The sequence below is a fragment of the Hyperolius riggenbachi genome, chromosome 1 (assembly GCF_040937935.1).
Source record: "Hyperolius riggenbachi isolate aHypRig1 chromosome 1, aHypRig1.pri, whole genome shotgun sequence".
Taxonomy (NCBI): Eukaryota; Metazoa; Chordata; class Amphibia; order Anura; family Hyperoliidae; genus Hyperolius; species Hyperolius riggenbachi.
In genome coordinates this window covers 275,460,279-275,486,766 of record NC_090646.1, presented here as the reverse complement: position 1 = coordinate 275,486,766, position 26,488 = coordinate 275,460,279, and the positions used below count along the sequence as shown (strand labels likewise).

Genomic DNA, 26,488 nt, shown 5'->3' with positions numbered 1-26,488 from the left:
TGCACGGACCCGACAGAGCTCTGAGCTATATAGCTCAGAGCTCTCTAAGCATCTTTGAATTTGGGCTCCAAGAAGCCCCATAGATCCTTAGCAGACCAATGGGGTTCCTTCTGATTTGAAGGAACCCCATTGGTCTGCTAAGGACCAATGGGGCTCCTGGAGAATATATTCTCCAAATTTGATGCTCTTAGCATTTAAGGGGGCTTTGCTATTAACCCTTAAAGTCGGCGGCTTTTTTATATTATACGGGAGCGTTATGGTTTAACGCGAAATTACGGTATGGTTTAATGCGAAATTACGGTATGAACGAAACGCAAAATTACGCGTTGAAAATTACGCTTACGGTATTTTCAATTACGATTTTAATGGCAATTACGCTACTGTAATTTCGCATCGTAATCGCAAATTTCGCATGGGTAATTATAGTAACGCGAAATTACGAAAATTTCGGCTCAACTCTAGCCATGCGTAGTTTCCTCCGCATTCCTGACTGCAATTAGCGCTATTGCGGGCCGCAACATGTACAAAAATACGCGTTGCCACATTACCAACGCATAGATATGCAGCAACGCGTATTTTTGTACACGTTGCGCCCGCAATAGTGCTAATTGCAGTCGGGAAGGCGGAGGATGCTACGCGTGGCTAGTCCTGTCGGGCCTGTCAGCAAAAAAAAAAACTAGCTGGCAGTGGGGGACCATATTTATGGGACCTTATTGTATGTTTAGTGGCTATTTACTACACAAGACATTCACTTGAGTAATTCAGCTGGTTTAACCACTCCTTCGTTCTTTTTTTTTTTTTTTATTCAAGGTTCTTGTGAGTGTGTCAAACTGTTAATTTGTATTACTTTAGTATCCAGCAGCACATTACCTAGTGTCAGCTGATATGTAATTTTGTGAAGATCAGTGGGTTTAACACTAGCCCGCTAGAGCAGTATTTGCCCTTTTTCAATCATTGTTTTCTAATAACAGAACTAGCTCAGTGCACTGGAGTTTACAAAAGAAGTAGGCAGCAGACTGAGAATTATGCAAATTTTTAATTGTGTTTAGTTTTTAATAGAGTTGAAGTGCTCAGGTTTATTAAAAGTAATTATTGTTTGGATCTTTGGATTGTAAAATCCATATTTTACATTTCAGTGGCTGTGATGTTTGCTACATCAATATGCTGTTCCACTTTGTGTAGGAGACATGATAACATTTTTCTGTAACTGATACATTAGCTGTTGCTTGTAAAGTGGTGCTTTGTAACCTAATAAATCTAATGCAGAGAGTTAAAGGTATTACTGTAAAATGAGGGCCCTAACTTTTTTTTAAAAATATTTGATGTGCTGGGAGAATCCTTCTTAGTGCAACATTATGAATGTTTTATGCATGGCCACACATACTGATAGTGTGTAAGTAAGTGTTATATGTACATGTTTGTGAACGTGTTGTATGTGTATGGGAAACAGTTTAAAGAGGAACTCCAGTGAACATTTTACTGTTGGCAGGTGATGTAGCTGCTGCATGGTTTTGGGCAGTTGGAAACAGCTGCAACAAGGTTCACAGACAGGAAACTGCCAAAAGTTTGAACTTTTCTTGTGGAAGGGGTTACTTGTGGGAGGGGTTTCACCACAATATCAGTCATACAGCGCCCCCTGATGGTCTGTTTGTGAAAAGGAATAGATTTCTCATGTAAAAGGGGGTATCAGCTACTGATTGGGATAAAGTTCAATTTTTGGTCGGAGTTTCTCTTTCAAATGTGCCAGATAGAGCCTACAGGCTGATATATTCCTGAAAGAACACTTGAGCTGAGATCTCCATTGGTGGCTGCATGGAGGTGGTTTTTAATACCAACACCTAATTAGTTCTGTATACCCTGCTCAGTACACCGCTGAAAGAACCCCTTTCAACCATGCGTGCACTGTGCCTCAAACCGGAAGTGCAAATAGGCGCTGTCATGGAAATTGGCCCATTCCTTACTCCTAATTATCCAGGAACTTTTTTTATGGGGGGGAGGGGATTTAAAGTTTTGTTGTCTTTGCAAATAAATTACACCATAGATTTATTAATAGATACAAATAAGGAAAGAAGATAACAACAGAAGAGAGAAAAAAAGAGGTATCCAAATTGACAGCAATACTAATTCCTCTTAGAGAGTATCCTTAAATAACATAACAAAATAAAAGCTATTAGTTTCTTCCATCTAGGATGTATTTTCTATCACTAATAACCCTGTCCATTGGATTAGTGTACATTCCACTTGGCTATGCTAAATATATACATATAAAAACAGAAAAAGTAAAAAAGGACAGGTGGATATCCATGCTTCCATGTGCACTCTGCACCCATCAGCATGCTCTAACGCATGCTCTTCATGGAGGGCTATGGTGGCACATTAGTGATGTCAGCCTTTCGGCAGGTCATAACTTTTGGCCTATTTTTTAGACTTTTGTGGGTATATGTGGTAATATATATGAAGTAATATTAATTTCAATATTTGGTATGAGTGCCTTGCATTTACCCAGATACTAGCCTAAATAATCAATTTTCACTAGAATTGTTCTTATGTTTTGTGTAAACAATATGCATTGTAGTTGAAGGAACTGGGCTTGTAAGGGATGTGGATTAAGGTGCTTACTGTTCCTAAATTCTCTCTTCCCCCACACCTCCTTTCCCCTCTGCTCTTAGTCATCAAAGATGCTCTCTGTGGCACCCTCAATTTGCAGTATGTCTCCTGACTGCCTGATAATATCCTGCCTTTTGCACAAAGCAAAGGTGGTGGAATGAGTTGCAGGGGATTGTGATTTATGGGAAGAGAGTTTTGTGGAACAGATGTCTAGAGGAAAAATCTATCTGGCCAGATGTGCTACCACTTTTCTGTGGCTCAACAAGTGCTCAGTAAACACACCACTTATTGATCTATTTATGACCCTCTTTGAGACTCTGTGATGACCCATCCCACACCTGGAACCCAGATGCCAACATACACCTGTCCAGTCATACTGTAGAATAGATCCCTACAGGAATTCTGTGACCAATCAGCGAAGTAATGTTTTAGCAATGTTGGGGCTGCCGCAATCAAACCTGTTGTGCTGAGCATAGGAGTGTATGCCCCACCTCTTATAATTTGCCTTTTCACTGAATGACCCCAGAAAGAAAAATTGTCACTATATTTAGGAGTGAACAAACCCATCTCCATGAAGTCACGTTCAGCAAAAAGATGACCTTTTTTAAATGAATTACATATTATCTGGAATACGGGATTTCTTCCCCTAATGATTGCACTTACACCCAGAAATATTATTAGTGGCATGAACTTCCACATCATGATTGAATGTGTTAATTAAAATTACTTTGAATGTACTACACTTGCTTCTAGACAAAGATAAAAGTGACACAGTGAATGTAATGTATTAACATTCACAGATAGTGTGCAGACAGGGTCTTTCTGGTATTCTAGCCCCCAGCAGCTAACAAAGCTTCTTATGTTTCTATAACATGAAAAATGATTTTGTATGCCTGCATCTGTGTGATAGAACAGTATATTATTACGTTTTCCATTTAAAACTTAAAAAGGAGCTTCAATCAAGGATTGAACTTCATCCCAATAATTAGCTGACACTCCCTTTGTGCCGGGTGGGGGGTGGGAGGGGGTTGGTCTGTTTGGCTGATAATGGCCTCAATTCACTAAGCTTATCTCCTGTCTTTAATAACTCTTCTAGAGTTATCACCATGGTGACGAGGCATGTAGTATTCAGGAAACATTTTACCTCAGGCAAACCTAAAGTTAACTCTTCTGTCTTTAAAGGGACTCCGAGCAGTACAGAAACTATGGAAAGATGCATATCATTTTAAAGCTCTCTTTCTCCTCTTTCCAATGATATATAAACCGCCGCCCTACGCCTTTTAGTTTTCGCTATTTCCGCGATTGAAATTGCCGCGGCCGCGATTTCAATCGTGAAAATAGAGAAAACTAAAAGGCGTAGGGCGACGATTTAGGTATCGTCAGAAAGAGGAGAAAGAGAGCTTTAAAATGATATCCATCTTTCCATCGTTACATTGTATTACACAGGGCGACTTTTTCTGCTGAATGGAGCTGCTGACACTGGGGAAAGTGTCGTCCTGTGTAATACAAGTAACTATGGAAAGATGGATATCAGTTTAAAGCTCTCTTTCTCCTCTTTCTGGCGACACCTAGATCGTCGCCCTACGCCTTTTAGTTTTCTCTATTTTCGTGATTAAAATCGCGGCCGCGGCAAATTTAATCACGAAAATAGCGAAAACTAAAAGGCGTAGGGCGGCGGTTTATATATCATTGGAAAGAGGAGAAAGAGAGCTTTAAAATGATATGCATCTTTCCATAGTTTCTGCACTGCTCGGAGTCCTTTTAAGTTAACTCTTCAATCCTTAAAATAACTCCAAAGTTAAAGACAGGCTGTTTATTAACTGCGTGTGAAAATAACTACAGAGGAGGTAAATTAACTACAGAGGAGGTAAATTAACTACAGAAGAGGTAACTTATGGAATGAAGAGATAAAATAACTCTCTCACTGTGTGGAGGTACGTTTTCTCTTACCTTATTATCTCCAGCATGATCTTAGTGAATTGAGGCCATTGTGGTGAAACCCCTCCCACAGTGTACTGTCATGACTATGGTCCTCGCTGTTTGCTGTCTGGGAGCTTAGTTGCAGTGTGGGAAATAATGGCTTTTTCCAGCTGCCTAGCAAGCAATATCTTCCCTCTGTGCACAGAACTCTCAGTAACGAACTGGCATCACCTGGCAGAACTAAAGATGTCACTGCCAGTGGTAAATTTCAGAATGTAAATTGGAGGGGAAAGATTTTACAATGGGAAAACACTGACTAAATAATCGATAAATTAATATGACTAAATCATTTATAAATTAATATTTTAAAAAGTGAGCAATTTTATTATGTTATTTTTACTACAGTTCCCCTTTAAAAAATATGTTCTGGTTTACAGTTTCCTATTGATAACTGTATCATCAATAAGGGGGGGTAGTAGTGATAATAATTATGATTACTGTTAAGGGGTTATTTATAAATAAAAAAAAGAGCATTCAAAATATAGTGAAAACATTGTCTTATAATCAGGGCCGGTGCTACAAGTAAGGCAAAGGGGGCAATTGCCCCTGGGCCCCAGAGCCCCTTTGGGGCCCTAGGCCCCCTTTGCCAGACAGCCAAAGATGTCCTGTGTTTAGGCCGCGGCAGTCGTCAGATGCTTTGGCCGGCTGCCACCTGCGCAGTGTGTGTGGTCTGCCGTGGTGCCAGTGCGGGCGGTGATGCAGTGATGAGTCGAAAGGAGCCGAGCGGAGACAGTATATAGTTGATTCCTCCTCGTGGCGGCTGGTGGCATCCTGGTCTCCATTGCTCCCTGGCTGTGTTACATGCACGCAGCCAGCTATAGTGTGGTGCTTCTCCCCCATCATGTAGCGCGGGCATGGACGTCATGTCAGTGCTTCCATACCTGTTGCTGGCTGCTGCCGATGGAGTCAGATGTGCCTGGCTGAGTTTTGCCTGGCTGTGGTGAGTCAAATGCTCATACTCCACTCTGGTGGGGGGGTGGGTACGAGGGTTCTTGAAGCCTGGCCAGGCAGCCATCATGCAACATAATGCCTAAAAGTGGCCTGGCTGCAATAAAAACCCTAAAAGTGACGGAGAGGGGTTCCTTAGGCCTGCCCTTAAACCCTGGGGGGGGGGGGGGATATGCATGATAGATGTACTTGCAGCCTGCTATCTAAACCCTAAAAGTGACCCTGTAGTTGGGGGGGGGGGGTGTGGCTTGTTTAGATAGGCTTCAAGTTCATCTTGCATGCATATTCCCTGTCCCACAAACCCCTCTACAGGGTCACTTTTAGGGTTTAGATAGCAGGCTTCCAGTTCATCTTGCATGCATATCCCCCAGAGAGGGCACTATATAGTTGGGGGAGGGGGGTGTCAGTCGACTTGAGCAGCTATGAGGGGATTTGCTAAAATAAAGGGGCTTCTACCAAAATGGGTAATGGGGCCCCTCAGATTAATTTTGCCCCAGAGCCCCATCATCCCTAGAACCGGCTCTGCTTATAATAGAAACATTTTATATAAACTAATCACTCAGTTTCTTTCCCATAATTCATTATTATCATATTATTCATATTTATCTGTTATGGCCATGACCAATAAATATCTACCGTCTTCTGTAAAGACATTAATGAAATAGGGATTCACTCCTTGTAATCCAAGACTGCTGTTATTGTCTACTACACTCCACTCCCACCATCTCCAAGTAAATACCTTTTCTGCCAAATGATGATGCTCACCATGCTTGTGCTATTATCACTGTTATACCAAGTAGGGGATCGAAGTCCAGAAAACATTCAAATGGTGTTGTACCTTGAGAATAAGATGACCCACTTCTTCTCCAATAAAACTGCCTCTGAACTGTACAATATTATTGTGGATAATATGACTGATGAAGCCTATGTCAAAGCTGCTGACTGCTTGAACAGGCTGAATGAAATTTGCTATTAGGCTGTTACCGGACTCCCACTTTTTCCATATGACTGAGCTCTGTTCATTTGTTCTCTCTTATCTACTTCTCTAAATCTATTAGACTACTTCAGTATTATGGATGGTTTGGATGGTGTGGTGACTCAGTGGTTAGCACTTCGTCCATTGAGTTCTACCAGAAATTATAGTTGCAGGTTTGAATCCAGCCCTGGATAATATTGGTAGGTAAACTGGAATCCCTCCTAAATTGGCCCTAAACTTCTCAGAAACATCACCCCTCTTTTGAAACGTTCTCTCACACCCAGTCCATCATGCTCTGAACCTGGAAACCTTCAAAGTACTCTGAACTCACCTGTTCAGACAAGCCTATCATTTTCTATTGGTAGAATTGGAGGTTCACTGCCTGCTAATCCCTGTGTCTCCTTCCCTAGAGATGGCCCGAACGGGTCGCCGGCGAACGGTTCCCGGCGAACTTCCGTGGTTCACGATCGCGGAGAACCGCAAACTTTTCCGGAAGTTCGATTTGTCCCCATAGTGCATCATGAGGGTCAACTTTTACCCTCTACATCGCAGTCAGCAGGCACATTGTAACCAATCAGGCTACACTCCCTCCTGGAGCCCCCCCCCCCTTATAAAAGGCAGGCAGCGTCAGGCTTTTCACTCACTTGTGTGCCTGCAGTAATTAGTGAAGGGATAGCTGCTGCAGACTCTCATAGGGAAAGCTTATTTAGGCTCTTGTAGGCTTCTTAGCTTGATTCTTGCTGATTCTTATTGCTAAAAAAGCTCCCCACAACAGCTCTTTTGAGAGCTAATCTTGTTCTTGTGATCTATTTTTTTTTGTGTGTGTGTGTCCCACTGACACCAAGGCTGCCTATGCAACACAAGTAATTCCTACTGTGTGTGCCACTGCCAGGCCCAGCACATTCAGTGACTACTACCTGTGTGTGTGACAGGTGCACATTGTAATACCCGCTGCATATACCTACCTGTTGTTCACTGTGCACCCACCCACCTACATGAGCGCACGCAGTGTCACTGTGCCTGTCTGGTACCTGTCTGTGTGTGACAGGTGCACATTGTAATACCCATCACTGCATATACCTACCTGTTGTGTTCAGTGCACCCACCGACTTATGTGAGTGCACGCAGTGTGATATACCACTCCGTGCATATCTGTTAACTGCACCTGTGTGACTGCACATTGTATTACTCAAGTCAGTGCATACCTTTCACTTCATCCTCCCCGATATGGACAAAACGGACAAAACAGGTAGAGGCAGAGGTAGAGGCTGACCCAGAGGAAGGCCACCCGGCAGATCTGTGCGAGGTCATGGTGATGTGATTTTGTACGACCCTGTACCAAAGTACAGTGCTCAGAAGAAGTCATGTCCCATCAACTCCCAAGATTGTCAAGAGTGAACGTGGTTGACTATTTAACACAGAACACCTCATCGTCCGCAGCCACCAGTGCTACCAGTGCTAAGTACCACATCCGCTACATTTGACAGTTCACAGAAGTTATTTAGTGGGGAAATCACTGATGCAAAGCCATTATTGTTACAACCAGATGAAGGTGCTAAGCAAGTTACACCACCTCATATGTCTGAGTTAGGCGACACTATGGACGTAACATGTGCGGAGGGGGATGATGACGTACCTGCTGTTGGTGCAGTTTTGGAGGTGTTTGAGGCAAACAAAGCTGGGCAGGATGACTATGATGATGACGATGATACGGATTCCACGTATGTTCCCAATAGAGGAGATGAACAGGGGGACAGTTCAGAGGGGGAGTCAGAGAGGAGTAGGAGGAGATGAATTCCTGAAAGAAGCAGGGGGAGCTCATCGTCAGAAACAGCTGGTGGCAGTGTCCGGCGGCATTTATCGCCACCTATGTACAGCCAGCCAACATGCCCTTCAATGTCAGCTGCTAATGCCACCATAGTGCCATCACCCAAGGGGGGTTCATTTGGAAATTTTTTAGTGTGTCCGCCTCAGATCGGAGCAATGCCTTCTCTCTGCCTCCAAAAATTGAGCCATGGAAAGGCCAACATCCACGTAGGGACAAGTGCCTTACGAAGGCACATGGAGAAAAGGCACAAACTGCAATGGGAAGAGCACCTGAGCAAAAGCAGCACACAAAATAAAAGCCACCCTCCTTCTATTCTTCCTCCTTCAGGTGCATCATCTTCAGCCGCTTTCTCCCTTGCACCTTCTCAGCCACCCTCCTCCACTCCGCCTCTGCCCTTGAGCGGTTCCTGCTCCTCTGCCCACAGCAGCCAGGTGTCCATGAAGGAAATCTTTGAGTGGAAGAAGCCAATTCCTGCCAGTCACCCCCTTGCCTGGTGTCTGACAGCTGGGTTGGCGGAACTGTTAGCTCACCAGCTGTTACCATACCAGCTGGTGGACTCTGAGGCCTTCCGTAAATTTTTGGCCATTGGGACACCGCAGTGGAAGATGCCAGGCCGCATTTATTTCTCTAAAAAGGCGATACCCAAACTGTACTGTGAAGTTGAGAGGCAAGTGATGTCATCTCTGGCACACAGCATTGGGTCAAGGGTCCACCTGACCACCGATGCCTGGTCTGCCAAGCACGGTCAGGGCAGCTACATTACTTACACAGCCCATTGGGCCAACCTGGTGATCGATGGCAAGCAGGGAGTACGTGGCTATGCAGCGGACCAACTTGTGACACCTCCACGGCTTGCAGGCAGGCCTCCTGCCACCTCCTCTCCGCCTGCTACATCCTCTTTGCTGTCGTTCTCCTCCTCCTCCTGGGCTGAGTGGCAGTTCTACTCTACTGGTGCTGCGATCTCCTCTCCAGCTACACAGCCCAAGCTCCCCAGGGCCTATGCTGCATGCCAGGTACAACAGTGTCACGCCATCTTAGACATGTCTTGCCTCAAAGCGGAGAGTCACACTGGACCATCTCTCCTGGCTGCTCTTAACAAACAGGTGGATCAGTGGCTGACCCCACAGCAGCTGGAGATTGGCAACGTGGTGTGTGACGACGGCAGCAATCTCATTTCCGCGTTGAATTTGGGAAAGCTGACAAACATACCCTGCATGGCACATGTGCTGAATCTAGTCATTCAAAGATTTGTATCAAAGTACCCAGGCTTAGAGGACATCCTGAAGCAGGCCAGGAAGTTGTGTGGGCATTTCAGGTGGTCTTACATGGCCATGGCACACTTTGCTGAGATTCAGCGAAAAAACAAGATGCCGGTGAGACGCCTCATTTGCGATAGCCCGACTCGCTGGAATTTGATGCTCCTTATGTTCTCTCGCCTGCTAGAACAGGAGAAAGCCGTCACCCAGTACCTCTACAATTTCAGTAGAAGGACACAATCCGGGGAGATGGGGATGTACTGGCCCAACAACTGGACACCGATGTGAAATACATGCAGGATCATGCGGCCGTTTGAGGTGGTGACCAACCTGGTGAGTTGCAGTGAAGGCACCATCAGCGACTTGATCCCGTACACTTACTTCCTGGAGCGTGCAGTGTGTAGAGTTGTGGATCAAGCTGTGGAGGAGCGTGAAGAGGAACAGTTATGGGAGGAAGCGTTGTGGGATAAATTTTCATCAGAACCAGATCTTTCCTCAACACCTGCGGCAGCAGAGAGGGGGGGAGGAGGAGGAAGAGTCATGTGGGGAAGAGGAGTCAGACTCGGATAATGAGGAAGGTGTTTCTTTGGAGGAGGAGGCGGCGGCAGAAGTACAACCACAGCAGGCATAACAGGGGGCTTGTGCTGCTCAACGTTCTCGTGGTATTGTTCGTGGCTGGAGGGAGGAGGAGGACTTACCTGACGTCACTGAGGAAGAGCAAGAGGAGATGGATAGTACATCTGGATCCAACTTTGTGCAGATGGCGTTTTTCATGCTGTCCAGCCTGTTGAGGGACCCCTGTATAAAAAAAACTCAAGGGGAATGAGCTGTACTGGGTGGCAACGCTACTAGACCCTCGGTATAGGCACAAAGTGGCGGACATGTTACCAACTCACCTGAAGACAGAAAGGCTGCAGCACTTGCAGAACAAGCTGGCAACTATGCTTTACAATGTGTTCAAGGGCGATGTCACAGCACAATGCAATAAAGGTACCAGTGCCAGTAATCCTTCTCCCATGTCCACGCAGGCAAGGACAGGACGCTCCAGCGATCTCATGGTGATGTCGGACATTAAGACATTCCTTAGTCCAACACCTTGCCTTAGCGCCTCCGGATCCACCCTCCACCAACGCCTGGACCGGTAGGTAGCTGACTACCTGGCCTTAAGTGTGGATGTAGACACTGTGACCAGCGATGAACCTTTGGACTACTGGGTGCGCAGGCTTGACCTGTGGCCAGAGCTGTCCCAATTTGCCATCTAACTTCTGTCTTGCCCTGCCTCCAGCGTCCTGTCAGAAAGGACCTTCAGCACAGCTGGAGGCATTGTCACTGAGAAGAGAAGTCGTCTAAGTCACAAAAGTGTTCAGTACCTCACCTTTATCAAAATGAACGAGGCATGGATCCCGGAGGCCTACTGCTCGCCCCAAGACTAAGTCCGTCCCCACACTCAGCATCTCTGCCTGCAGGCCGTGTGACTGCCTGCCCCAACACTAAGTCGCTCCCCACACAGCACCTCTGCCCACAGGCCGCTTGACTGCCTTCTACGCCACCACCAACAGGGTCCAGGACTCTAGGTGGATTTCTGAATTTTTAAGGCCAGCTAGCAGCGGCCGCTATAATCATTTTTCTGGTGTATGTACATGCCTGCCTAATTTTTCTTGCTGCACTGCAGCTGCAACAACAAATCAAAAGGCATGTATATGTGCCAATTCCCCTTCGTGATCATTACCTTGCCGCGGTGAAGGAGCTGGCGTACCATAATAAAGCAATGACCGCCGGCTATATGAGTGTCTCGGGGGAGGGGGGGGGAGGGGCACACCCACGATAATAAGGTCATTGCTTCATTGTGGACAGACCAAATTTGATCAGCTGGACAGTCACTGTTCTGTCATTCAGCTACTTCAGCCCGGCGACCATATCGGCTGGAAAGCCGCCATCACCTGCACTCTGGTCATGTTGCGCACCAGTCTAGCACAGCCGTCACAACACAAACAGCTGTTTGCGGTGTGTTACACAGTGAGTTTGGTGTGTCGTTGTGAAGCAGTACTCTAATTACACTCCCTGATTGATGTATACACGTGCAAGATGTTTTAAAGCACTTTAGGCCTGCAATTTAGCATTCAATGTGATTTCTGCTCTTAAAACGCCGCTTTGTGTCAAATCCAGATTTTTCCCTGGGACTTTTGGCGTCTATCCCACTCCCCCATGGCCCCTCCAGGTCTTAGACCCCTTGAAACATCTTTTCCATCAGTTTTGTGGCCAGCATAAGTGTTTCTAGTTTTCAAAGATCGCCTCCCTATTGAAGTCTATTGCGGTTCATGAAAGTTCGCGCGAACCGAACTTTTGTGGAAGTTCACGAACCGAAAATCAGAGGTTCGGACCATCTCTATCCTTCCCTAATCTCTCCAACACACTAACCTCTAGATTGTAAGATCGCAAGGGCAGGGACCTCCTGCTAGTGTTTCTTACTCTGCTGTAATGTATCCTTTTAACATGTACCAGTATTGGTGATTTCTAAAAACCATGGATCATCTATGTATGTATTTATATTTTCATTGTTGGATGTCCTGATTGCCCAGACTTTTGAACTTCTCAAGTTCTCATGTATCTATGCTCCTAATTATTTTTTTTGTACTACGTACAATGTTACAGACGATATTGGTGCTATATAAATAAAAATAATATTAATAGTGACATTAGATTGTATCCAGACTTGTTACTGTTGCTTGCTACTACTCCTTATGTATTGCCTGATGAAGCAGGATCACACCTGCGAAATGCGGTGCATGATTATTGGAGTATCCTAATACAATTTCTGTGACTTTTAAAGCAGCTCTTGTGTCTGCTTTGGGTAGGTAAGTCCACCACTGCCTCCTCCATATTTTTAACTATGTTAGCTATTTTTACTCTTTTTGGCACCTCTGTTTTCTTATTCATCATTAGAGTCCACCCTTGGTGGAGGGGTACTACCCCTTTGTTTCTGATCTACGCAGAGCGACTTCTTAATCCTGAGTGGGGACAGGTCTAATCTTCCCACCTGCGTTTACAGAAGTTGCCTATGAGGTAACCCTGGTTGTTGAGTATTACTATACTTACCTTTCATTACTCTGATCAATTATCAGTACAAACTACACTATACCGGGCTCTCTGTGTTCCTTTCTTTGTGTCTTCTTATTAGATTGTGTGCCCCTTTGAAAGACAGCTATTGAGCTTAGTTATTCATTTTTTTCTGTGTAGCACTACAGAAAATGTTTTTGCTTCATGGAAGTCTCCTTTAAAGGAAACGTTGGGTGAGCTGATGAAAAGTATCTGCAGTAATCCTTTTATTGTGCCACTTTATATAACAGATATGATTTATCAGCAAGAAGGAACTAAAATGTATTCCTGTTAGCGGGGAAGGAAAAACTTTGTATTATTTGTTTTTATTTGTACATTACAGTGGATAGCGGATCAATCTGTCAATGGCATTTTCTTAGCCTATACATCATCCTTTAGCAAAACACCTGTTTTGCTTATCCAGAGCTCGGTGTTTAACTATGAAGAACCTTGCCTAACCTTTAGGATCTAGAGGGACTTTTGATGCACATTTGAAAAGAGCTAAAGTTGAATATTAGGTTTCATCTGCAGATCTCTGGCTTACAGACATATGGAATGAAAACATTTTACTAAGCTTTTCAGCCTGAAGACAGCTTATCTTCGTGAAAGCAGAATCTTGCCTAATTTCTGGCACTTATTTAAACCCTAGTGCATACTATCAAAATTCCTTTAATAGAGAAAAATAAGCACACCTGTAGATATATAGATATTCTACCAAAAAGCCCGCCTAAGTAATGAACACATGGACTGTTTCTCTCTTTAAATATTCCTGACATCGGCATATGGGTTCACTGGTAATGCATGCGAATAAAAGAATAGTAACATGTTAAGGGAGCAATGACATTTCTACTTGTCCAAAGCTTCATGAATACACCAAGTGCAATACTACAAAATGTATATGGAAATACCCTTAGGGCTGTAAAGAGATGCCAGCAGCAACCTATGCAAGCCCAGACTAACATATTCAGAAGAAGACCAGCATTGCCTGCTTTCATAGTTTTCTTTATGGTGGACATGCTTTTATAATGAATTTACAGTCAGAGATGCCATTAATTATTATTATTATTATTATTATTATTATTATTATTATTATTATTAGTATAATTTTTGAGTAGCAAGGCGTTAGTAACCTGTCTCCTGCCTTTGGTCTCCTGTGTTCCTATCATTTCCTATCCTAACAGGAAGTGAGGTAAGCATCCCAAGAGTGACTGAGACACACCACCCAAAAAAACAAAACAAAAAAAAGAAACGTATGGGGAAGAGAACTCCTGAAAAGTTTTAATTACTTTTCCTAATCTCCTGTTCCAAGGAAGACCACATTTCATATTAAAGCAAAAAGCTCCCTGGAGGTTCCAAGGACAAGAAGCGATTGATTTATTCTAAACTAAGATTTTGCCTCATGCATGTATTTTTAAGTGCCATGCAGCATGCTGCATCATACTGTGTGGTAAGTGACAGTACATGAATGAGGCAGCGTATTACATTGCATAAAAAATAAAAAAAAAATCCTGTACATAAATGGACTCCATTAAAGTTAATGCAAAAGTCCTATCAGTTGCATTCAAGGTAAGAGTTAGCAACTATGAACAGAAACATTTAAATACTCCATAATTTAAAACATAAATAAAACAATTAAGAAAGCAGATTGAAAGCACCACTTTAATATATGTCAGTATACTGTGCAGAATAGCTAGTTTGTTGTTATGGTCACTTTCTATTTACATGAATACCTTCTTTCTACAAACAAAAAAAGTGTTTAGAAATACATTCTGCCTGGCAGTCAAATATTATAGATGATATGCTGAGAATGGACACAACAAAGTAAACTGAAAAGCTGTACCATCAAAATGTCTGTTCCCATGTAGGCTAAAACAGGCATCAAGAATCAGCTATAAGGTAAAAAATTATACCCGATTTATGGCAGTTAGCTTGGGGACTTCAAATGATTAAACCATTTTGTGGCATTTACCAATTCTTGTAAAAACAAAACAGAGGACACCAAGAGCCCAATAGTACAATATTGTCTGGTAAGCTCAATATATAATGTAAAGTCAAAGGTTCTTATACTCACAAAGGTGGGTTACCATCAGGTAACCACTTGACAGGCAGGTGGGGAGTATTAGTACCTGACCCCACTCAGGTATAAAAGTCGCTCTCTGTAGATAGGAAAATGGGGAAAGAACCCCTCCACCAGGGGTGGACTTAATCGTGCTGTAATATGTACGAACAGAGGCGCCAAGCAGAGTAAAACAATGTTCTAAAAATGATAAAAAGAGGGAAGTCGAGGTGGACTTACCTCCCTCTGGTAGTGGACATATACTCAAATGCAGAGTAAAAAATATACAATTTATTCACAGCTCCATAAAATCGCAACGCGTTTCGCGGTCAACAATCCCGCTTCATCAGGCAGTACAGGAGCATATAAAACTGGTTCAGGTCCATAAAGCGTGTGAGCGCCTCTGTGAGAGACAGAGGCGCTCACACGCTTTATGGACCTGAACCAGTTTTATATGCTCCTGTACTGCCTGATGAAGCGGGATTGTTGACCGCGAAACGCGTTGCGATTTTATGGAGCTGTGAATAAATTGTATATTTTTTACTCTGCATTTGAGTATATGTCCACTACCAGAGGGAGGTAAGTCCACCTCGACTTCCCTCTTTTTATCATTTTTAGAACATTGTTTTACTCTGCTTGGAGCCTCTGTTCGTACATATTACAGCACATTTACCAATTCTGCTCTTTTCCTTACTGCAGAACAGTATGCCATATCATAAACCTTCCTCCTCACTGGTGACTGCACTATAACAATAATAATAATAGTAATGATAGTAATAATAGTAAGGTAGCACTGATCACTCCTTACACTTGTGCCTGCTTCTTCACTAGCTGATATGCAGAACTGGTTCTGTGGGCTGTGGGTGCCATAGTAACAGTCACTGGAAAAGTAGTGCTAATAATTTCATGCAAGCATAATGCTGGAGGGAAGCATGGCACCTCATTTAGCCCACCACTGTTTACATCGGAATTGAAGTACTTAGAAGCTTTTTTTTAGAATGTTACACTATGATTGTTGGTCTAATGGGCAGCATGGTGGCGTAGTGATTAGCACTCTGTCTCTTGCTCAAATCCCAGCCAGGGCACTATCGGCACAGAGTTTGTATGTTCTCCTCATGTCTGCATGGGTTTCCTCTCACATCCCAAAAACATACAGATAAGTTAATTGGCTTCCCCCTAAATTGGCCCTAGACTACGATGCATACACTTCACGATAAATACATAGACATATGACTATGGTAAGGATTAGATTGTGAGCTCTTCTGGAGGACTCTTAAGTGATAAGACAATATACTTTGTACAGTGCTGCAGAAGATGTCATTGCTATATAGATACTAAATAATAATAATAATAATAATTGGTTGATAAAATATTTGGCTTGACAGGTGATTTAGAATACATAGATAGAAAGACAGACAGATGGAATGTCTATTATATAATATGGTGTCATCGTATGCTCTGTTTGTATCTGTCTATAATGCAGATATTTTTGATTAGATTTTATGAGATCATAGGGGCTTACTTATTCATGATTTAGCTACTGGTGTGCGGCAATCATACCTGCATGTCAGAAGTAAATGAGGTTTATTTGTTTAACTCTCACAAAGTGTCACACTTGTCTCAGGTTTGTTAAATCTCTGTTTTGTATATATACATAATTATTTATGTTAAGCAGTGAAAATTTAGTAACAGGAAACTCACATTATCTCTCCATCAAGGCTTGAAAGGTGTTCTTAACAGATTTATTGGTTAATTTGGAATGGCATGCAGGTGGTTGCAATATTTATGAGACCTGTAATTACTTTTTGGAAAATGAGTTCCGCTGAGAAATCAGCACAAACAGTGATGAAATGTGATGAGGAACTTCTGCATATCCAAATGTCTAGTCACACAAACTGAAAACTGAACTGAAAATGTTCTTCTGGAGCTGTTTACTGAGCAAATACTTTTATTAATTGGGAATACTTGCAACTTACAAGCTGAGCCACACTTACAGGTGGAGGTGGTTGCTGTGTTGTAGATGTAGTTAATGTGTACTTGAGATGGGCTGGAGAGAAAAAAAATATACATCAAAAACTTTCTAGACAAACAAGTGGCCACTTACACCTATTCATCATAGTCCAAATTAACAAATCTTTATTGCACAACGTCATATATACAAAAAAGTAAACATACCAGGGGCTTCCTCTAACTCTCTCCAGGCTGATCGCTCCCTTGCTGTCCTCCTGCGCCATCTGGATCCTCCACAATTTGCCCTGAAAAGTCCTCCAATCGGGGCCAGTCAGCACAGGCGCAGTCCGTCAGCATTCTACTTGGTACACCATAGACCAGAGGACTTTCCGAGGCGAATTGCAGATGATCCAAAGGGCACAGAAGGCAGAAGGATGGTTAGGTAGTGATCAGCTTAGAGTGGCCTGGAAGAAGGTATGTACAGTATATTCTGGCGTATAAGACTACTTTTTAACCCTTGAAAATCATCTGAAAAGTCAGGGGTCGTCTTATATGCCGAGTTTCATTGATGCCGGGTGATATGCCCTATCCTGTTACCGACAGGCGCACATGTGTGAGGTCTGAGAGGCAGAGAAGGCGGTAAATAGGATACAAGGGTGGGACAGAAGGGTGAAAGAGGTGTGTTTTAATGGGCACAGTGCAATTTATTCTTCCATATCGCTCTGATAAACAGGTACACAAGGAGAGTTGACCAATCCAACCAGTCAATCGCCTATATACTGTTATATACTGGGTACCACATACAGTACAGCGACAGTATCTGTTCATACATAGCACCAGTATATGATGGGTTTTTTTTTATTTGGTGTGCGTTGGAAGAAGGGTAGTCTTATACGACGAGTATTTACCAAAATCTATATTTTAACTGGAAAAGTTGGAGGGTTGTGTTACACGCTCAGTCGTCTTATACGCTGGCATATACGGTATATATTTTTTCTCTCCAGTCCTTCTTAGGTTCCCTTTAAGTTACAACATTGATCACATTATTATAGCTGGTGTCTGAAGAATGCAAGTTGTATGTTGTTAGTGTCTTTATAGTTTACGTGAAAGTGGTCCAATATCCTTTCATAAACCAGAAATGTTGTGGGGTTGATTGGCAATGTTACCCAGGTGAAGGTGGCAATTCCACATCACTTTTTCTATTTTTTTATCTATCTAGTTCAGATTTGCTTGATCACTTATGATATCCCAAAGACAATGCATGGAGATGCCTCAGGAGGGTGTGAGGGCACGTTTAAATAAAATCATGATAGATAAGGCGTCTGGCCCAGATAGTGTCAACCTTAACCTTCTACCGCCTAACGCCAATTGGCGTAAAGTCCTGGGGCAGTAATTTGCATGAGATCGCGCGCATCGTGCGCGCGCATCTCGTGCTCGGAGGGCGGAGCTCCGCCCCGCCTTCAGTCTCCGAGCGGCTATTGCCGTTCGGGAGACTGTTAGACGGCGATCACGCCATCTATTTACTAGGTGCAGCGCTGCGATGAGCAGCAGCGCTGCACTGGGGACAGCCGCGTGACACGGCTGTCCCCATGGGGGACAAGAGAGCGATTGGCTCTCATAGGCAGAAGCCTATGACAGCCGATCGCCATAATTGGCTGGCTGTGGGGAGGGAGGGAGGGAGGGAGGGAGGGAGGGATGGAAGAAATTTAAAGAAACAGGGTTTTTACAACAAAAAAAAACAAAACAATAATATTTATTTAAAAAAAAAATAAACATGGGGGGAGCGATCAGACCCCACCAACAGAGAGCTCTGTTGGTGGGGAGAAAAGGGGGGGGGAATCACTTGTGTGCTGAGTTGTGCGGCCCTGCAGCTTGGCCTTAAAGCTGCAGTGGCCAATTTTGCTAAAAATGGCCTGGTCACTAGGGGGGTTTAGCCCTGCAGTCCTCAAGTGGTTAAAGAGGAACTCCAGTGAAAATAATGTAATAAAAAAAAGTGCTTAATTTTTTCAATAATTATGTATAAATGATTTAGTCAGTGTTTGCCCATTGTAAAATCTTTAAATCCCTGATTTACATTCTGACATTTATTACATGGTGACATTTTTACTGTTGGCAGGTGATGTAGCTGCTGCTTGCTTTTTTGGCGGTTAGAAACAGCTGTAAAAAGCTATTTCCCACAATGCAGCAAGGTTCACAGATAGGAAACTGCCAAGAGTATGTACTCAGAGTTTCTTGTGGGAGGGGTTTCACCACAATATCAGCCATACAGCGCCCCCTGATGGTCTGTTTGTGAAAAGGAATAGATTTCTCATGTAAAAGGGGGTATCAGCTACTGATCGGGATAAAGTTAAATTCTTGGTCGTAGTTTCTCTTTAAGGAATTAAAGAAGTTGAGTTCAGTTATCGATAGGCCAATTTATCTTATTTTCAGTCAGTTCCGTATGATGGGCATACAGCTGATGTTTTTCCCTTATTTAAGAAAGGGAAAAAACAGAATCAGAAAACTAAAGAGCTCTAAGCTTAAAGAGAACCCGAGGTGTGTTTAAAGAATGTTATCTGCATACAGAGGCTGGATCTGCCTATACAGCCCAGCCTCTGTTGCTATCCCAAACCCCCCTAAGGTCCCCCTGCACTCTGCAATCCCTCATAAATCACAGCCGTGCTGTGAGGCTGTGTTTACATCTGTAGTGTCAGTCTCAGCTGCTCCCCCGCCTCCTGCATAGCTCCGGTCCCTGCCCCCCTCCCTTCCCTCCAATCAGCAGGGAGGGAAGGGATGCAGGCGGGGACTGGAGTTCTGCAGGAGGCGGGGAGAGCAGCAGACTGACACTATAGAGATAAACACAGCCAGCTCTGACAAGCTGTTTGTCAGCAGCGTGGCTGTGATTTATGAGGGATTGCAGAGTGCAGGGGGACCTTAGGGGGGTTTGGGATAGCAACAGAGGCTGCGCTGTATAGGCAGATCCAGCCTCTGTATGCAGATAATATTCTTCAAACCCACCTCGGGTTCTCTTTAACATCAGTTGTGTGTAAAGCACAAGCGGAATAATCTAATGTAAGCTAATCAACATGGGTTTACTAAAGACAGGACTTGTCTCACCAAAATGTACAGCTTCTACATAAAAGTAAATGCAAATTTAGATATTGGGAAAGCAATAGATATACTTTGCCTATCTTTTGACACTGTTCCCCACAATAGCCTGGTGCAGAAGCTAAGCATACAGCGACTAGGAGAAAATACATGTACCTCAATAGAGAACTAGTTAAAGGACAGAAGGTAAAGATTAAAAAATGGGAAACTCTTATCAGTGCAGTACCACAAGGGTCAGTACTAGGTCCAATCCTCTTTAATTCTTAATGATCTAGTAAATGGAAATAAGAGTAATATTGCCATCTTCATGTATAATACAAATGTATGCAGAATTATAAACATTAACCTTCTGCCGCCCGCGTCACGCCAATGGGCGTGGCTGCGGCGGCAGCCCCAGGACCACCTAACGCCGATTGGAGTAAAGTCCTGGGGATGCAATTTGCATGAGATCGCGCGCATGCTGCGCGCGCATCTCATGCTCGGAGGGCGGAGCTCCGCCCCGCCTTCAGTCTCCGAGCGGCTATTGCCGCTCGGGAGACTGTTAGACGGCGAACACGCCATCTATTTACTAGGTGCAGCGCTGCGATGAGCAGCAGCGCTGCACTGGGGACAGCCGTATGACACGGCTGTCCCCATGGGGGACAAGAGAGCGATCGGCTCTCATAGGCAGAAGCCTATGACAGCTGATCGCCATAATTGGCTGGCTGTGGGGAGGGAGGGAAGAAATGTAAAGAAACGGGTTTTAAAAAAAACAAACAAACAATAATATTTATTAAAAAAAAATAAACATGGGGGGTGCGATCAGACCCCACCAACAGAGAGCTCTGTTGGTGGGGAGAAAAGGGGGGGGGGATCACTTGTGTGCTGAGTTGTGCGGCCCTGCAGCTTGGCCTTAAAGCTGCAGTGGCAAATGTTGCTAAAAATGGCCTGGTCACTAGGGGGGTTTGGCCCTGCAGTCCTCAAGTGGTTAAGCAGAATAGTGACATTTTATGACAGGAACTCGACAGCATGGCCATATGGGCAGGCAGATGGCAGATGAAATTTAATGTTGCTAAATGTATGGTTGTGCACATTGGACGTAATGTTAGAGCACCATATATAATGAATGGCAAACAGCTGGAAGCATCAGACATGGAGAAGGACTTATAAATACTCATCGACTGTTGATATTGTCCATATACACTGACTGACATGCTACTATGATATATACGACTTCCACCTAGTGTCCGAGAAAAATGTGCAAACCTAGACTTTGTGTTCTGTCACTGCAACAGACACATTCACCCGACAGAACAGACACATCAGCATATGTGCGAATAGGAAAAACGTTATAATGGCACCTATTAAAAAGGGCACCCCATTCGCATGAATGAAAATCTTTTCTCTGTTTGGGCCAAGTACTATGTAGTTTGTAGAGATGTAGCGAACGGTTCGCCGGCGAACGGTTCCAGGCGAACTTTGGTGGTTCGCGTTCGCCTGGACCAAGCGAACTTTTGCGAAACTTCGATTCGCCCCATAATGTACTATGAGGGTCAACTTTGACCCTCTGCATCACAGTCAGCAGGCACATTGTAGCCATTCAGGCTACACTAAGCCCTGGAGCCCCCCCCCCCCCCCCCCCGCCCTTACATAAGACAGGTTTGCCGGCCATTACACCCACTCGTGTGCCTGCTAGAGACAGACTAGGGACAGCTGCTGCAGACTTGTTCTCCTAGGGAAAGATTAGTTAGGCTCTTGGCTTGCTCCTGGCTGATTGTTATTGCTAAAATAGCACCCCTCAACAGCCCTTTTGAGAGCTCTAATGTTTTCCTGATGTGTTTTTTTTTGTGTGTGTGTGTGTTCCTCACTGAATTATACAGCCCTATCTGTTGCAGCTGTCCTTGGTAATTGTTATTACTGTGCAGCCAGGCCCTTCCTAACTATCTATACTGGGACACCTACCTATGCCTACCTAACTATTGGGGCACCTACTTACCTATACGGGGACACCTACCTACCTACCTATACTAGGGGACCTACCTATGCCTACTTACCTATACTGGGTCTCCTACCTATGCCTAGCTAACTACTGGGTCTCCTACCTATGTCTAGCTAACTACTGAGGCACCTACCTATGCCTACCTACCTATACTGGGACTCCTACCTATGCCTACCTACCTATACTAGGTCTCCTACCTATGCCTAGCTAACTACTGGGACACCTACCTATGCCTACCTACCTATAGTGGGTCTCCTACCTATGCCTAGCTAACTACTGGGACACCTACCTATGCCTACCTACCTATACTGGGTCTACTACCTATGCCTAGCTAACTACTGGGACACCTACCTATTCCTACCTACCTATACTGGGTCTCCTACCTATGCCTAGCTAACTACTGGGACACCTACCTATGCCTACCTACCTATACTGGGACTCCTACCTATGCCTACCTACCTATACTGGGATTCTTACCTATGCCTAGCTAACTACTGGGACACCTACCTATGCCTACCTACATACAAGAAGATAATAAGGTCGTTGCTTCATTGTGGACAGACCAAATTTGATCAGCTGGACAGTCACTGTTGTTCTATCATTGAGCTACCACAGCCCGGCGACCATATGGGCTTGAAAACCGCCATGGCCTACACTCTCGCCATGGTGCGCACCAGTCCAGCATGGCTGTCACTACACAATCAGCTGTTTGCGGTGCGTTACACAGTGAGTTTGGTGCGTCAGTGTGAAGCAGAACTCTAATTACACTCCCTGATTGATGTATACACATGGAAGATGTTTTTAAGCACTTTAGGCCTGCAATTTAGCATTCAATGTCATTTCTGCCCTTAAAACGCTGCTTTGCGTCACATCCAGATTTTTCCCCGGGACTTTGGCCATGTATCCCACTCCGCCATGCACCCCTCCAGGTGTTAGACCCCTTGAAACATCTTTTCCATCACTTTTGTGGCCAGCATAATTTTTTCTATTTTTCAAAGTTCGCATCCCCATTGAAGTCTATTGCGGTTCGCGAACTTTTCCGCGAACCGAACCTTCCGCGAAGGTTCGCGAACCGGAAATCGGAGGTTCGCGACATCTCTAGTAGTTTGTAAAAAAACAAAACAAAAAAAAACGCTGTGTAAATATAAAACAACTGTATCGCTTGTTATGTTTAACTTTCATTTCCATATCATATTTATTGATTACAATATCCCATTATTTAACAAATAATTGTCTTTAAAACTGTATAATTGCTCTTAAAACTATGCTTTCTCAGAAAAAAAATTGTTTACAATTCTGGCCTTTTATATAGGTGTTATTTTGAAGTCCTTTGAAACTGGATTATCTGGTGTTGTTTAATTTTTGATGACTATGGAATGCAGAGCAGAAAAAACATTTTTATTGATGATTTTAATTTTCAGGAATTATCATTGAAAATGGAAAATCTGTTGTATGCACTGTTTGAAGGATATTTTGTAGGTAGGAAAACTGCAGTTAAATTTATAAAATACTTTCTGATGATTTTAAACTAAAACTAGTTATGGTAAAATATGTTAACGAAAGCTCATATGTAACTACCTTATACTAGTTCTAAGCTAGTACAAACTTTAAAAGCTTTCACTTGACCTGAGGCAAAGCTGCCTAAGGTTAACACAGGGGTATGCTTATGCTGAGTCCACATATCTCTGTGTTTTCTATTTCCATCCTCAATCACCTAAGTCTTTGAATTACTACATTTTCAGACAGGAAGAGGCAGGCTTGCATAACATTCCCTCCTATACCCATGGGTATAACAATAGCCCCTTCGACTGCAGGGGTGGGGGCTAAGGGGGCCCATCACTCTCTCTTCCCTTATGCAGAGCATTACAGTGTGCTCATTCTCTCATCCCTCGCCTCAGCTCCCTCCTCTTCACGCTGCAGTGCATCAGTGTGTATCAGTGTCTCTCTGTAAGGCCCCAATGCGTGTCACATGACATGGGGTCCTTACAGAGGAAAGATGGACCATGCTGCAGAGTTAGGAATAGGTAATAGAGCTGTGGCAATGTAAGCATGCGCATGCTGTGCTGCTCTCATTATGGGGGGCCTGGGGTTCACAGAGGCAAGCCACACTGGGGCGGGGTAAGAGCAGGGTTTTTTTAAGCATGGGCCCCCACAAAGTTGGGGGGAAGGGCATACACCCTAATTACACCCTTGCCTGGACTATTACAGTGCAATCCCTTCATAGCAAACTTCAAGGGACCTGGCTAAGTAGTTTACTATATCAGAAGTTTACAATATTAGAATTGGTCTTCTATTCAGTAGAAAAACACCTACCGTATATACTCGCATACAAGCCGAATTTTTGACCCCCAAAAAGGGGGTCAAAAGTTGGGGGGTCGGCTTGTATGCGAGTCTTCCCTGGTGGTATAGTGGTGGGTGGTGGGTGTTCCGCGCCCCGCTCCCCCCCCTCCCCGCTCCCCCCGCGGCCGCCGCTGCTATTACCTGCAGGCAGCGGCCGCTTCCTAATCCGCGTTCCTCTTCTTAAACTTTTCAGCGTGTATCACAGCAGCGCGCCCGGCGCTGCTGCTGTGACGATGCAGGGGCAGGAAAGAGCGGTTCCCTTGGTAACGGCGATACAGATCGCCGTTATAGGGAGCCGCGCTCTTTCCTGCACTCTGCATCGTCACAACAGCAGCACCGGGCGCGCTGCTGTGATACACGCTGAAAAGTTTAAGAAGAGGAACGCGGATTAGGAAGCGGCCGCTGCCTGCAGGTAATAGCAGCGGCGGGGAGGGAGCCGGGAGTACTACCTACCTATGCTGGGCACTATACTGGCTAAACTGGGCACTATACTGGCTAAACTGGGCACTATATTGGCTAAACTGGGCACTATACTAGCTAAACTGGGCACTATATTGGCTAAACTGGGCACTATACTGGCTAAACTGGGGCACTATACTAGCTAAACTGGGCACTATATTAGCTAAACTGGGGCACTATACTGGCTAAACTGGGCACTATACTAGCTAAACTGGGCACTATACTAGCTAAACTGGGCACTATACTGGCTAAACTGGGCACTATACTGGCTAAACTGGGCACTATACTAGCTAAACTGGGCACTATACTGGCTAAACTGGGCACTATACTGGCTAAACTGGGCACTATACTGGCTAAACTGGGCACTTTACTAGCTATACTGGGCACTATACTAGCTATACTGGACACTACCTACCTATACTGGGCACTATACTAGCTATACTGGGACACACTGGGGGGCTGCACCAATCCAGCATTTCCTACCCCCGGCTTATATGGGGGTCAATCATTTTTCCCAGTTTTTTCAGGGAAAAGTTGGGGGTCGGCTTATATGCGGGTCGGCTTATATGCGAGTATATACGGTATACCTATTGTATATTCATACAGGTGCATGATCCGGACCTGGGCACTGGGTTTACTATAACCAGAGGCTTACTGTATCAGAAGTTACTATAAAGAGAGTCTACTGCATTGTTTAATTTGCATTTTGTTAGTTCCATGGGTGACTTATGCCGCTTCTTGAGAAAACAGTTTATCCCTATAAGATTTTTGTGCTCAAGTGGTAATAATTTACAGAAAGGTTGTAAACTAGATAAACTGTTTCTGTGAATTTAATTTCCAGTAAAATGTTCACATTTTCCACATAAGTAAAGTGTAAGATGGAGTAGAAGCTTTGTTTGAGATTTGTTGGAGATTTTTGTGATGTACGGTTGCTAGCCTGAACCCAGAGACTGTTCTCCTACTTGCCGTTTTGTTAGTGCAGTTGACAGATATCTCAAAAGAAGTATTGAAGCAGAAGTTTAGCTTTTGAATCCACCATTAAAGGGGTCAATTAGCTCTTTTAATTATACATCGTAAAGCCTGTTAATGAGACTAATGTAGTCATAGATCGTGTCATCTCTGTGTCCTCCTCATGGTTTCAGGATTCTTTGCATTCTTCTCTTACTTATAACTGAAATTTATGACAAAGGAAACAAACAAAACCTCTGCCTGATCTGAAGCTCTGTCTAGGGGCCTTGTTTACCTCAACACCCTTGACTCTGCCCATTTATAAGCAGAAATTTCATGGAATAGGCCAGGTGACTGATGCTAGCCTTGATGAGGAGTGACCTATGCACTATATGAAGGTAACAGTCCTATTACCAAAGTTTTGCTACATATAAATGTACCTTCTTAAAACAGAAGGCATTTGCAGTAGTTAAGCTTTATTTGAGCAAGGACACTTCCCATGATGCATGAGCCCCTTGTAATAGCTTAGTGGTTCTGGGTCACCATGAGCTATCCGGGTACCTATTTATGGCTTGTAATGTATTACTAAGGCACCTGGCTAGATCCCTTTATGGTGACCTATAAAACATTTTTACTAGTGAGTTTGGTCATTACTATTCAATGCAGTGCACATCCCAATCATTTGCTGAAAATGAAATGACCAAACTGGATTAAATACGAGCGGCTATTGCCGCTCGGGAGACTGTTAGACGGCGAACACGCCATCTATTTACTAGGTGCAGCGCTGCGATGAGCAAATTGTGTGTTTTCAGATGCTGACATTTTGATCACTTTCAATAACAGAAACAACTGTATTGAAAATTAGCCAATTTATTTAAAGGCTTACACATGCTCCAGCCAATTAATTCTAGCACATTTTATTTCATACTTCTTACATTTCCCTGCTTCTAATTAGTACTGCTTTAATTTGTGGCCACTT

At 43.9% G+C, this 26,488-nt stretch overlaps 1 protein-coding gene and 1 long non-coding RNA gene across 9 annotated transcripts in view; one reads left to right on the top strand and one right to left on the bottom strand.

Annotated features, from left to right (window-relative positions):
- EPHA5 (EPH receptor A5) overlaps positions 1-26,488 on the top strand; it is a 479,253-nt gene that overhangs the window by 297,043 nt on the left and 155,722 nt on the right. The window lies entirely within an intron of this gene.
- Positions 1-26,488, bottom strand: part of LOC137506606 (uncharacterized) — a 67,986-nt gene that overhangs the window by 11,810 nt on the left and 29,688 nt on the right. The window contains exon 2 of the long non-coding RNA XR_011020460.1: positions 16,742-16,794. This is a non-coding gene — a long non-coding RNA (uncharacterized lncRNA). The remainder of the gene's footprint in view (positions 1-16,741; positions 16,795-26,488) is intronic.